This window comes from Calonectris borealis, chromosome 4, assembly GCF_964195595.1.
Source record: "Calonectris borealis chromosome 4, bCalBor7.hap1.2, whole genome shotgun sequence".
NCBI lineage: Eukaryota > Metazoa > Chordata > Aves > Procellariiformes > Procellariidae > Calonectris > Calonectris borealis.
The window spans coordinates 4,417,447-4,429,622 of record NC_134315.1 but is presented as its reverse complement, the minus strand read 5'-3'; the positions used below and the strand labels follow the sequence as shown (position 1 = coordinate 4,429,622).

Below are 12,176 nucleotides of genomic sequence, written 5' to 3'. Positions count from 1 at the left end.
CATAAGTGGCTCATAAAGAAAAGTTTATTTTACAGGGCATGGACCACATTATAAAATGAACTAACTGATCATAATCAGTACTACACCAAGAATACACCTGCATATTTTCAGTTACTCTAACAAGTATTTCAGTTATGTCAGACAGGAACTTCGCAAATAAAGCCCATTTCCTTTTCTATAAAAGGATAAAAACACTACCACAAACTTTTAATCCATCACATTCCAATAGTCAACAATATCATATTTCACATATCTGAAAGCACTGAGTCCCTCAGCTTAAAAAGAAATAAAAAATATAAATATTAGAGGTTCATGGAAGCATTCAAACATCTCTTATGTGGTGGAACATAAGAAGGAAGCAGATTTAAAGAATATGGACTGAGTAGAAGACAGCAAAGAAAAAAATAATATATATATAAATATGTATATATATAGGTAGTGCCTCATGCATTCATTTTCCTCAAGTTTTTTGAGCCAATTGCTTCTTCAGAAAAGTTAAAAACTACCTGGCAATTAAAGTATTTCAAGCAGAGTAGTAAAAGCTTAATCGTTCTGCTCTACAGAGTGCAGATATGGGTAATTTGCTGGGAAAAATTGAATAGATTAATACATATCCCCTGGAAACAACTCAATATTCAGTAGCCATTCAGTACACTGGATTCATTATGCTTCTATATGAATACCTTCTAATAAAAGAACTTACTATTAGCATAAGCAGATACAATACATTTTCGTTACTATAGAGCAAAATTAAATGAATCAGGAAAATTAATTCCTGTTGCAAATCTCATTTCTCCAAAATCCTTCTCTGAAAACTTACAGTTTAACTGTTTGTACAGCAGCTGAGGTTTTAGAACAAGAAAGTGCACGTGCCCAATAATATGATGCTCACGAGCACAGGGCTAGCTTGTGATTTCACATTTTGAAAGGTCAGTATATTGTTGTATATGCTAAGGATCATGAACTAACTTTGAAAGGCTGACTGACTCCCAATCTGAGTGTTGGTTTGAGAAAGGAATTCCACTAGATCTGGACTTGGTGCAACAAGTGCTCCCTAGAAAGTACATGACCAGGTCTGTCAGGAAGACAACGTCGAGAATTCATCTGTTCCCCATTCCTTCCATCCCAAATGCATGCTGACAGGCAAGATAAAGTTTGGGGGGGGAAAAGCAAACAAATAGAAAAACTAAGCATGGGCTGAATATGCCACATGTTGTCAAGAGTTTTCAAGGTGGAGAAAAAGGTGGAAAATGTTGGATCACATGATGCATATATGCATGTGGGATAAGAGAAGCGGTCAAAGGAGTCAGGTTACGTGAAAGCTGCGTAAGATCCCAGGTCAACAACCAAGTGTCCTTGGCTGTACGACAGGGCGAGGGGCTACACCGGGCTGCTGCCAAGCAATGGGCAAGTAGGAGGCACCAACCTGGCTTGGGTGCAGCACAGAGCTCTGCCACAGCTCTTCTGCTCCAGGATCCACCATGTCAGGCGCAGCCCAGAGCAAGGGACACGGCAGAGGACACTGCTAAGCCACACATACCAAATATCAGTGCTGCGGCAGGTGATTTGGAAAAGGAGAGCAGATTGAGTGCAATCTGAAGAGTCATGTCTGCAGTAACTTTTAGCAGAACTTCCGCTGAGGAATAATTTTTGGTTTATCCTCTTCCATGCTAACAGTTTCTTAAGCTAAAATTAAGCTATGTTTCTTGGTTTAAAAGGGTATATATAATCAATTCCATCTATTTTCATCTTAAAAATTAGTTTCTAGAGAAAAATACTCCCATAAAATAAAGTGTTAGGGCTACTTTCTTATAATTATGCTTTTTTGCTAAATACCCTTTTATTTATGAGCCAGCTCTCGGCCAAGAGTGAAAATTTGAGCAACTAGTCCCTTGCTCCACACTGACCCAACAAACTAAATGAGAAAGAAAATTCTAGTACTGACTTCATTTAGGATTTAAAAAAAACTTATTCTAAAAAACAGATATCTACAAAAAGGAAAATTTCTACTCAGCAGAGCAATATTGCTTGTATATTCTTCAAAGGTCATCTGCACAATATTGAACACATCTGTGCTGAATACGCTAAGCATGAGTTACATACGCTTAATAACCCCATTATACAGTAGTAAAAGGTTTGAGACGTCTCATCAATGAGTACTGAATGACTATAGTAGCACATAGAAATACACTAAATAAGAGAGAAACTTCAATCCATCAAGGGGAAAATATCATCCTATTGAAAGAGACAGGTAGAAGAGGACATTTCTTCCCAGTCTGAGCATTTGCTGCTCAGACACATAATATTCAAGAACACCAACCACTTATGAGGTTGTGGGATGAGATACTAAAAAGTAATTTATCAAACAGAAAACGAAATATGGTAATTTAGACTATGTGCTTTAGGCAAAACTGCAACGCATTTCTAAATTTCTCTGGCTGAAAATCAATGCCTTGTTTAAAATACACCAAAAGCTCAGATCTCTCTAGTTCTACACCACTGCATTTTATAAAACATTCAAAGATCGCTAAAAAATGTATCTGGATCCATTAAAAGTGCACACCCAATGGAATCAATATTCAAAGAAATTAACATGGGAAAGAAAAAAAAAAAAAAAAGAAAAAAATGATCCACATGTCCATGCCCTGAATTCTTTGAACTGCAAATAAATCAGTCAGTCTTCAGAAACACGTATTGAAGGCAAATGGAACAAAAACTGCCACTGCTTTTCAGAACATGGATCTATTATAAATAGGTTAATTAACACCTCAAAGCAAAATTTTGTAATTAGCATATTCTTTTTGTAATCAGGATTATTTTGTAGCCTTTCTAACTTCTGCGGATTTATGACATACAGCAAATTAAGTTAATGAAAAATAAGAAAGCGAATAAGATTTTTACATCACTCTCAAGAATGAAGCTAAGACCGATTACAAACTTTAATATCCAAATTGCTTCCAAACTCATTAGAAGCATACATATTTAATCACATAGGTTGTGTACCTATTTTCTTTTTTTCCTGGCAAATCTGATCTATGACACAAAACAAGCAATCCTGCTCCTGCTTCCTCCCTGATTCATAAAGTGAGAAGTCCTATTATTGCAGTTTTTTGTTCTTCCAGTAATTCTTTTCCCAGTTTTATAACTCCTGGTAGACTGAAAGCATGTCCTTCAAAAATATATCCAGTTTCTAATCAAAGATTCTGGTAGCACTGAGTTGCCCACCATTCTAGGAGAACTATTCCAGCTTGTATGTTATTTATAGTTTATTTATAGTTTCTCTTTACTTATCGTTTCAGTTTCCAGCCAGAGGATTTTGTCAGATTAAAAAAAACCCTTCACTACAAGAAAACTTTTTGCTCATACCTAAATGTATACTAGTTAAGATCATAATACCTCTTCCCTTATTACAGCGTACTCCCATAAGCATTTACTCCAAAATTCCTACTGAATATCAGTTTAATGTTGGGATGTTTTAGTTTCAGGGTGTGAATCCCATATTTGAATTCAGTTTAAATTCATTCTAGATTATTATTTACACTGTAAGTGCTACCAGAAATAGTCTTAAAATCTATACTGCCAGTTAATTTAAGACAATTTCTTTTCATTGATAAGCCTGCATATAAATGAAATACATCCAAAGTCTTTAATCTGCCATTAAAAGAGAAAACTCAAACCATTCACATAATTCTTCTCTGATCTCCTTCCAATCTGTCAACATCTTTTTTGAGAATGGGGAATCCTTCCAATAATAAACTCATTAATGCTATAACAATAATACTGCCTCAATAGATTTACTTTTTACCCACCAGCTGATCCATTTAAGGATCATGTTGTCTTTTGCTGCTATGAGCTCACATTCACTTGGATATCATAAGAGCTACTTTGAAATTGCTGCTTACCAAACCATGCCAACGCCCTGCTCATACAGTACTTGCCTGATACTATTTATTCTTAATACATTTGATTCATATTTGGTGATATTGAAAACAATTTTTTTCCAAGTTAACCCCCTGTTAAAGCATTCAATTACATTACAAATATATCCTAGACTTAGAACTATTACAGTTATATAAATTATTATATTAGCAGTTATATCTGCTGCAATAATTTTGAAATCTTTAATTTTAACCACTGGAAAAAATGTGTCAAACACTTTTAGTAAGTATAAGTTTATGATACCAACAAGAATTTGCTTATCAGCCAAAATGAAAATCCATTAATTCCTTTGTAACAAGGCCACCAGCTATTAGCTATGCAATCATCATAAGCTGATATACCTATCCTGCTTTAATTAGCATTTTTAACATAAAAGAAAAAGACACTTGTTGACTGTGAGAATTTTTGGAAGTGACATGTAGCTCACAAGATATTCTGAAAAAAACAAAACATATAACTGTTTTTCAAGAAAACTGAAAAGAATCAACTAAAAATCCAACCAAAGTCAATTTTCCCTCAAAACCTTTAGATGTTCCCCTTCTACAACGATGACCCCGATTAAATCAACAGGATTGTTAAGAACCTGCTGAGCTGTATGTTTGAGGACAGAAAAAGACTCAGCTGTGCTTCACTGCACCTTGCTACACATCTTCAAGGACACAAGCAGAAGAAAGATACTACAATAATTATTCATATTAGTTTGATCTTCTTGCTTAGAGTTTGGAAATCCCAGGCAAGAACACCATTTTCTGAATACTATTCCATGAAACAGTTGCAAGAAAACCTTATGTAAGAAAAGAATACGGTGAGGAAAATGGCTAGACAAGTTTCAAAACTCCAGGCTGTACTATTTCAGTAGAATAGTATAGTATAGTATAGAATAGTTTAGAGCAGAACAGAACAATTTCAGCTGGAAGGGACCTACAGTGATCATCTAGTCCAAGAGCCTGACCAATTCAGGGCTGGCCAAAAGTTAAAGCATGTTATTAAGGACGTTGTCCAAACGCCTCTTGAACACAGATGGGCTTGGGGCATCGACACCTCTCTAGGAAGCCTGTTGCGGTGTTTGACCACCCTCTTGGTAAAGAAATGCTTCCTAATGTCCAGGCTAAACCTCCCCTGGTGCAACTTTGAACCATTCCCACGCGTCCTTTCTGCATCCTATCTCACGTCTGGATACCAGGGAGTAGTCGGGATGAATGACAGTATCAGGGACTTTCCCAAGCTTCAGCTATGCGCAGTTGCTTGCGCTAATTCTTCCCTGATGAATTCCCTACACTTACAGGAAAGATTCATCCAGCTGCCCCCTGCCCCAATCTCTCCACTGCAATTCATTCATTCTTGCAATGGAGCCACAACTGGAAATACCAGCAAACCTTCTCAATGTTTACTCTAGCTTGATATTCAGCTGTCTTTTCTTGTTGTTTATGTATTATATCTCTTTTCAGTCAAGACACTGTCCCCATTACGATTACAGTCTTCTAATCAGCCACGATGGGGGAAACTTTTCAGCAGCTCTCTCTCTCCTGAAGTTAAAACTCCGGTTCTTTGCAAAGACAACTGGCATCCCAATGAGGTTTGGGGTTGGGGGTTATATTAATGTGCACAGTCTACATAAAGCTATGTTTCTACATGGTGTATGTCTTCTTGTCATTAGAAACATATTTATTCCCTGTGTCTCTTCTCTTGGTTTTGTCAGAAGCCTGGACCCAAAAAGAGAGTCCAACTTCAAGAATACAGATGGATCTCGATTTGTGAGAAGAAATCAGCTCTGTAGGTGGGAAAGAGCACCTATCTTCAGCTCATATAATAGTCAAGGCCATGACACAACCTACACAACTGTATCAAGTCATATAGTTTATTTATTCACTGTATTTGCAAAGACATCCAGCAAATTCCTTCTCAGAACTTACTCATTGCACTTCGATATATTCATGCAATACTGGGACACAGCAAACCTGCTTCATAAGGTTACTACCTCTCAGACTGAAGAGTCAAAGCAGTAAAAGCTTTTTTTTAAGTTAAATTGTGATGAAAATCGTTTTGTCCATACCACATAAAGTCAAAACCACCTTCTGGTAACCCTGAACCACTAATAATTTGCTAATGATGAACAAGATCGAAGAGTTTCTCAATGGATGGAAAAATCTAGCATTTAATACAAAGAATTACACAGTAGAGTAGGTTCATTTTAGCCATAAGCTTTGTCAGTCACCATTTACTGCACACGTATGATAGTCTCAGCATAACTTGCATCTCCAGCTATGACAGACGAATAACAAATTTTCTCACCATCTCTCCGTATCAGCTTGTGTGGCAGAAGAGAAGAAAAAGTAGCCATCGTGTTGCACTGCTCTGAGTTTCAGCACCATAATTCCATAAAAACAGAACATGGGAGTAATGGATGAGATCTAAAGCCCTCCGAGTCTTCATTCTCCCCCCAGCAAATGCTAACCATATATATAAACTCAGAAGTACAAACACATACCTAAACACCTTTAAACCATGAATATAATCACTGGGAGGCATAGACTGACAAGGTCCAGACCTTACAGGACACGACATACTCTAAATAGTTTTCCAGTAAAGGGAGAATAAAAATAGAAAAGCTAAAATTTAGTTAAAGGTTCTCTTAGCCAGCACAAAAAGTCTCCATACTGAGAAGATCCCAACTACAGTTTACAGAGAGCCACAGATGTCACTGAATCTGATGGCAAAGAAGAAACAGTGATGGCCAGAATGCAGCAGATGTTTCTTGCAGAATCTAATGGATGAAAAAAACCACCCTGAAGTAAACAGGCACCTGCTAGATTTAGTTCAGAAATTATTTTAGGCAATACATAGCATAATGTTGGAGAAAGTAAGGTGGATTCTGTTCCTATTCAACAAAAAAACTTCATAAATAATGTTTGAAGTTCAGCTTCAATTAGAAAATAAAAATTCCAAATTAATTTTTTTATAGGTTTGGGCTTTGACTCCCTGACACGAATGGCCATCACCTAATTAGCCTGTGCCAGAGAATACTGATGTGCAGCCTGAACTCCTGCCCTCCCAGAAATGCCACAGATTTGGGAGCGTTCCGATAGAAACAGAGCTTAAACAGAAACTAACTTCACAATTGGGCAAATAGTCCTGTTCAAGTAAAAAAAAAACCAACCAATATTGAACTTATTGCACAGCTGAACTGAGCTCCAATGATCAAAAAATAAGCCTTTATAATTAATTTTCCCTTAGGTCTTCAACTGAATCCAGCTATCAAATAGATAAATTGTTCAAAACTTTAGTTTTTTTCAGCAATTACTAACACAAGCGGAACATGTGTTTCAGGCATACAGTGCTCCATTACCAGTTACTCAACTTTTCTCAAAATTGTTTGAAACACGCATACACATTCACAAACCCTCCAAAAGGAAACCTGTGTGTGTACGTGCATAGGTGTGGTTCAGATGCAGCTCTTTGACAATAATAATCAGCAATATATTTCCCATGGAGATTGGTTAGCACACCAGATTTAGGGTTCAAATGCAATAAAAACAAGGTTCACTGAATATAAATAATATCTGATTAACCGGAATGGTTGGGAATATATTTATATTTCTCATAGCAACATAGAAATCTGTCCATTTTCCAAATATATTGCACAAGGGATTAGATTAGGCACAAGTTCTTTGAGAAGAAATCATGAAATATAACATCAGCCATAATTATTATGATTTTCGAAATAAATTGCACTAATTAAAACTATTTGGAATTTTATTTAATGACTTGTTTATTTATAGATATAGGTACCTTAATTTTACTGAGTGATACTACATACAAAAAAAATGCAAAATCAGTATTCAATTATTTTTGTCTGCCTTACAACATACGATTGTTTCATTCTAAGCTACTATAACAGGCATCTTAAATTTACTGGGAAAAAATAACAAAATATGCAGTGCAATTCAGAATTGTCTCTTCACAGCAACTCCAGAAGGACAAAAATGTGTCATACTTGAGGAAAACATAATCAGTCATGAAAAATCTGCAACAGGAACACTCACTATTATTTGTGTTATTGTTACAATTCTGAAATAATACATAATAGACCAAAAATTTTAAGATCCTAAAAAGCACAACTGCTGCATGGCTCTGGTAATAAAGGCACATTTGTAAAACAGCCACACTGCTATTTAAAATACCTAGGAAAAACTACCGAAAAGAACCACAGGTTGACACTAGAAAATTGAAATCTCATCAAAAGAGCAAATCTTATCTTCAAAAATTATACACAGCTCCTTCATCTTTTCATGCATGTATTCACACATGAGTATTTTTGGTGTTTTCTGCAAAAAACAATTGCATTAATGTTGCTGGTTTATGGTTGGTTTTTTTATTGTGGTTTTTTTTCCCCTCTCCTTAACATACATAACTTGTATTCATATTTGTATTTAATTATTATGCAAAACCACCAGAAACCCCCAAAAAAATCCCCGAGTCCTTATGGGCAACATCCACAAGCACTATTTTCCAGCTATGTATAAAATATCAGCTAATGACAGTTAAGCCCTTCCTAAAAATGTAATTCTTTTTTCTTATGAAAACCATCCACAGTCTGACAAATATAATTGTAATTCATTTTGGTTACTATGCATGAAGGTGAGAATAAGAGGCAGTATCCCTTGAGGATATATTTTAGTTATACATTTCCTTATAAAAATTTCATAAAATTAAAAATTATAAGAGTTATAGTAAAAAAGTTTAACTGTTATAAACTCTCAGAAAACAAAACTAGCAATACATACAATTACCTTCTACTTCTAGGTAATTGTGACATTGAAGCCAGAGAAAAGAAACATATTTAAATTATTAAATTCAACATTGTTGAGAACAGAAATTCTAATAAATTTTTCAATTACACATTTCTTATGAAATCTCAATAATAGTAATGTGATAAAAGACATGTGGCAGGGCATATCTTTTATTCTTTAAACATGACAACAAGCACTGGGAAAACGGGTACCCCAGCAAGCTCCAATACTCTTACATCTCTGACAGCCAGAGAAAGTTTTAATTAGTTTGCTAGTTCAGGACTTCCTAGAATAAATGCAATTCTGTCATTTCTAATGCTTTCTCATGATCACTTAATGGATTTTTTTTTTTTTTTTTGCCTCCAGCTCAGACAACCTTCCCTGTCTTATAATTTCTTCTAAATCAATTCACAGGTTATCCATATTTTCTCATCTGGAACACTAATGAGCTTGTCTAAAACTCAGTCTTAATGCACCATTCTCCTGACTCCCTGAGGTGTTCTTTTTCAAATTCACATCACATTTCTTTATTACTCCCCAAAATTTCAGTAGAAACCAGTGGATGTGTCACCATTTGAAAATCTGACACTCGTGTGCCTAGATATACACTGAGTTCAGAGCCTAAATCCCCCTCACACACACGTACACAGACACAAAAGGCTTGATTAGCATTTTTGGAGCCCAAAGACTTGTGTACAATCATTTCTGGTTTTTCAAGCATTCTCCAAAATCACACACAGCTTGGAGAACAAGAGGATACTCTAAATATTCAAGTGTGAATGCCAAAATAAAACATGGATTTGTCTTAGTGGTGCTAGAAATTACAGAATCAGACAAATTTTGGCTGTACGGGACCTCAGGATGCCATCTACTCCAAACTCCTGGTCAAAGTAGGGCTGCCTTCAAAGTCAGATCAGGTTGCTCAGGAACTTGTGCAGCACAGTTCTGTTGCATTTTGTGGCCATTGAATCTCCCTCTTCTACCCAGTGACCTGTTTTTAATGACTTACGGAAGAACTTCACATCTCTACGATTTCTGTGTTAAGCAGTTCTTATGAATCTACAGTGGACTTCAGATTGAACAGGGCTTAAAGATTTATGTATTTATTTACTTGCCAAGATAAAATTTCAAATTAGATGTTCTCTTTAGTAAGGAAAGTGCTTTGAAACTTTTTAAGGAGATCCAAATCTTTGCATGTGGAATGTGCCCATGGTATCTTGTGGAGATTGTCACTGCATAGGCAGATTGCAATCTAAGCCCAAACAGAGGTAAATGAGATACTATTCTTGACTTGACCAGACTGTATATGCAATTTTAAGCAGAGAAAAGACAAGCCTTTAAACTGGGATGATCATTAACTTATCTGAGAAAAACAGAAATTGCAGCTGAATAACTTAAGCTAAAAATGCACCAGATACACACAGTCTAAAGGTAGCACATTTCTCGTCACTTGAGGCTTTTGTGATTATGTTTGTGTGGCTCACAAAAACATGCTTTAGTCAAACATACTTTATTGGATTCAAAGTAGAGGAAAATAAGTAAAAGTACTTATTTCTCTGATATGAGAAATTAAAGAACATGTTTAAAAAGGTTTTTTTTAATATGTCCATACTATCTAGAAACCTATGAAATGAAGAAATTAGAATGGAAATATTCATAAATGTTGAATAAAGCAATAGCCCAACATTTCTCTACCCCCTCTGGACTGCACTTTTTCTCTTTAGTTTTCTTGACATACTGCTAAAATAGAAATGCATTGTTCCTCATCAAAATACAAAGGTAAGGATCTTGGGCACCTTAGTTTCCACCACTGAAGAAATCCATGTCCAGTAGTTCAACTTGTAATTTCTTTATTTACGTTTGTTGAGGCACGCTATCAAACTTTTGGTTTAGCTAGATTTATGTTAACTCAAGCAACTTGAGAAATTACAATGGTACTTTCACTTTTTGGATGATGTATTCTCTTTTCTGGGCAAGGTGTTGGAAAATAAAACAAAGTGAAAGGAAAACAGGAAATTCACTCACAAAAGACTCAGTAATTTGCTGTTTTCACAATAGATCATGTTCACAGCAGCTTCACTTCCTATGCCAATACCAGGATCAGAATAACAGAGAGCACATAACCTAATTTTCAGTTGGTATCACAATGAATTTGGGATTTTAGTCTGTCTTCCGTATCAACTACAAAATTATCAAGGTTTATAATGAAAGTTAATTACCATGTTATCAACAGCTATGTGAAATGAAACATGTATCTCTTTGGCTTTGGGTCTGTAAAGTTGTGTACATTGTTAGAGACTTTCATGTCTAGAATAATTTGTAGAAAGATAATGTAATTTTTTTCAAAAATAAAGAAAGAAAAATAGGTGTAATTTTTTGGGGAAGTGACTCACTTTAAGGAGCACAGGAACCATACAGAGACATCATTTTGGGGGAATTAAAATAGTAGCGAATTATATTTTATCTCTGTTTTATTCTGAAAACAAAAACATCAAGTCTGGTCTCACACTCAAAAGAAGGCCTACATTTCTACCCAGCAGATCAATCTCAAGATGCACAATGTCTACGAGAAAATTGTTAGTAACAGGTGGATGGACAGATGGGGTTAGCTGGCATTCATTTTTAATATAATGAGCATTCCTAGAGGAAAAATGACTTTTGTGTGTATTTTAAGTAATGGAGCTGCCCATCTTGAAGCTTACTAGAATAAAATTGCATAACCAGCTTCCCGTTATTAATGACAACTCAGGAACGGAAAGGCACCAGGCCACAGACTCAGCAAATCGCACTAACGGTGATAGAAGTTTGATGTCTACTGCCGTATTTCTCTGGACCACACAGCTCCTGCCCCTACGCATGCACTCACAGCACGTTTAAATTTGTACAGACACAGGAAACGTGATAAGCATAGATATACAAAGATTTTCTCTGACAATAAAGAAACTGGTCTACCTGGTTAAAAGCTGGATACCACTAATATATACAGTACACACATTACCTAGCATCACTTTCATATTGCTGTTTTTAGACAAATGTTTTAGCTGCTATTAGCAAATTTTACTCAGTTGAAAGGTAAATGGTTGAGCATACACTCCTAATCAATAACAACACGAAATGAAACAGGTTTTAATAGTTTCTTTAATTTGGTTGGTTGGTTTTGTTTGTTTTTAATTATACCATGTTGTCTTCCATGGTATAATAACAAACCAAGAGAATGTGCTCAATTAGATACCTGTCTGAAATTGACTGTTTCATAAATTTCTAAACTGCTTTTAAAAGACAAACATAACTAAACAGTTGTTGCTACTGTATTCTCGCTCATACTTGGAGACTATAAATAATTTAGGACAAGAACTTCTAGACATGTTTGAACGGAGCTTTCCACTAGAGATCACGTACAAAAACTGTTCAAGTTTTTATTATCAAAGATTATTAAGATGATTACAT

At 35.5% G+C, this 12,176-nt stretch overlaps 1 protein-coding gene across 2 annotated transcripts in view; it reads right to left on the bottom strand.

The window, feature by feature from the left end:
• Nucleotides 1-12,176, bottom strand: part of CTNNA2 (catenin alpha 2) — a 527,667-nt gene that overhangs the window by 454,107 nt on the left and 61,384 nt on the right. The window lies entirely within an intron of this gene.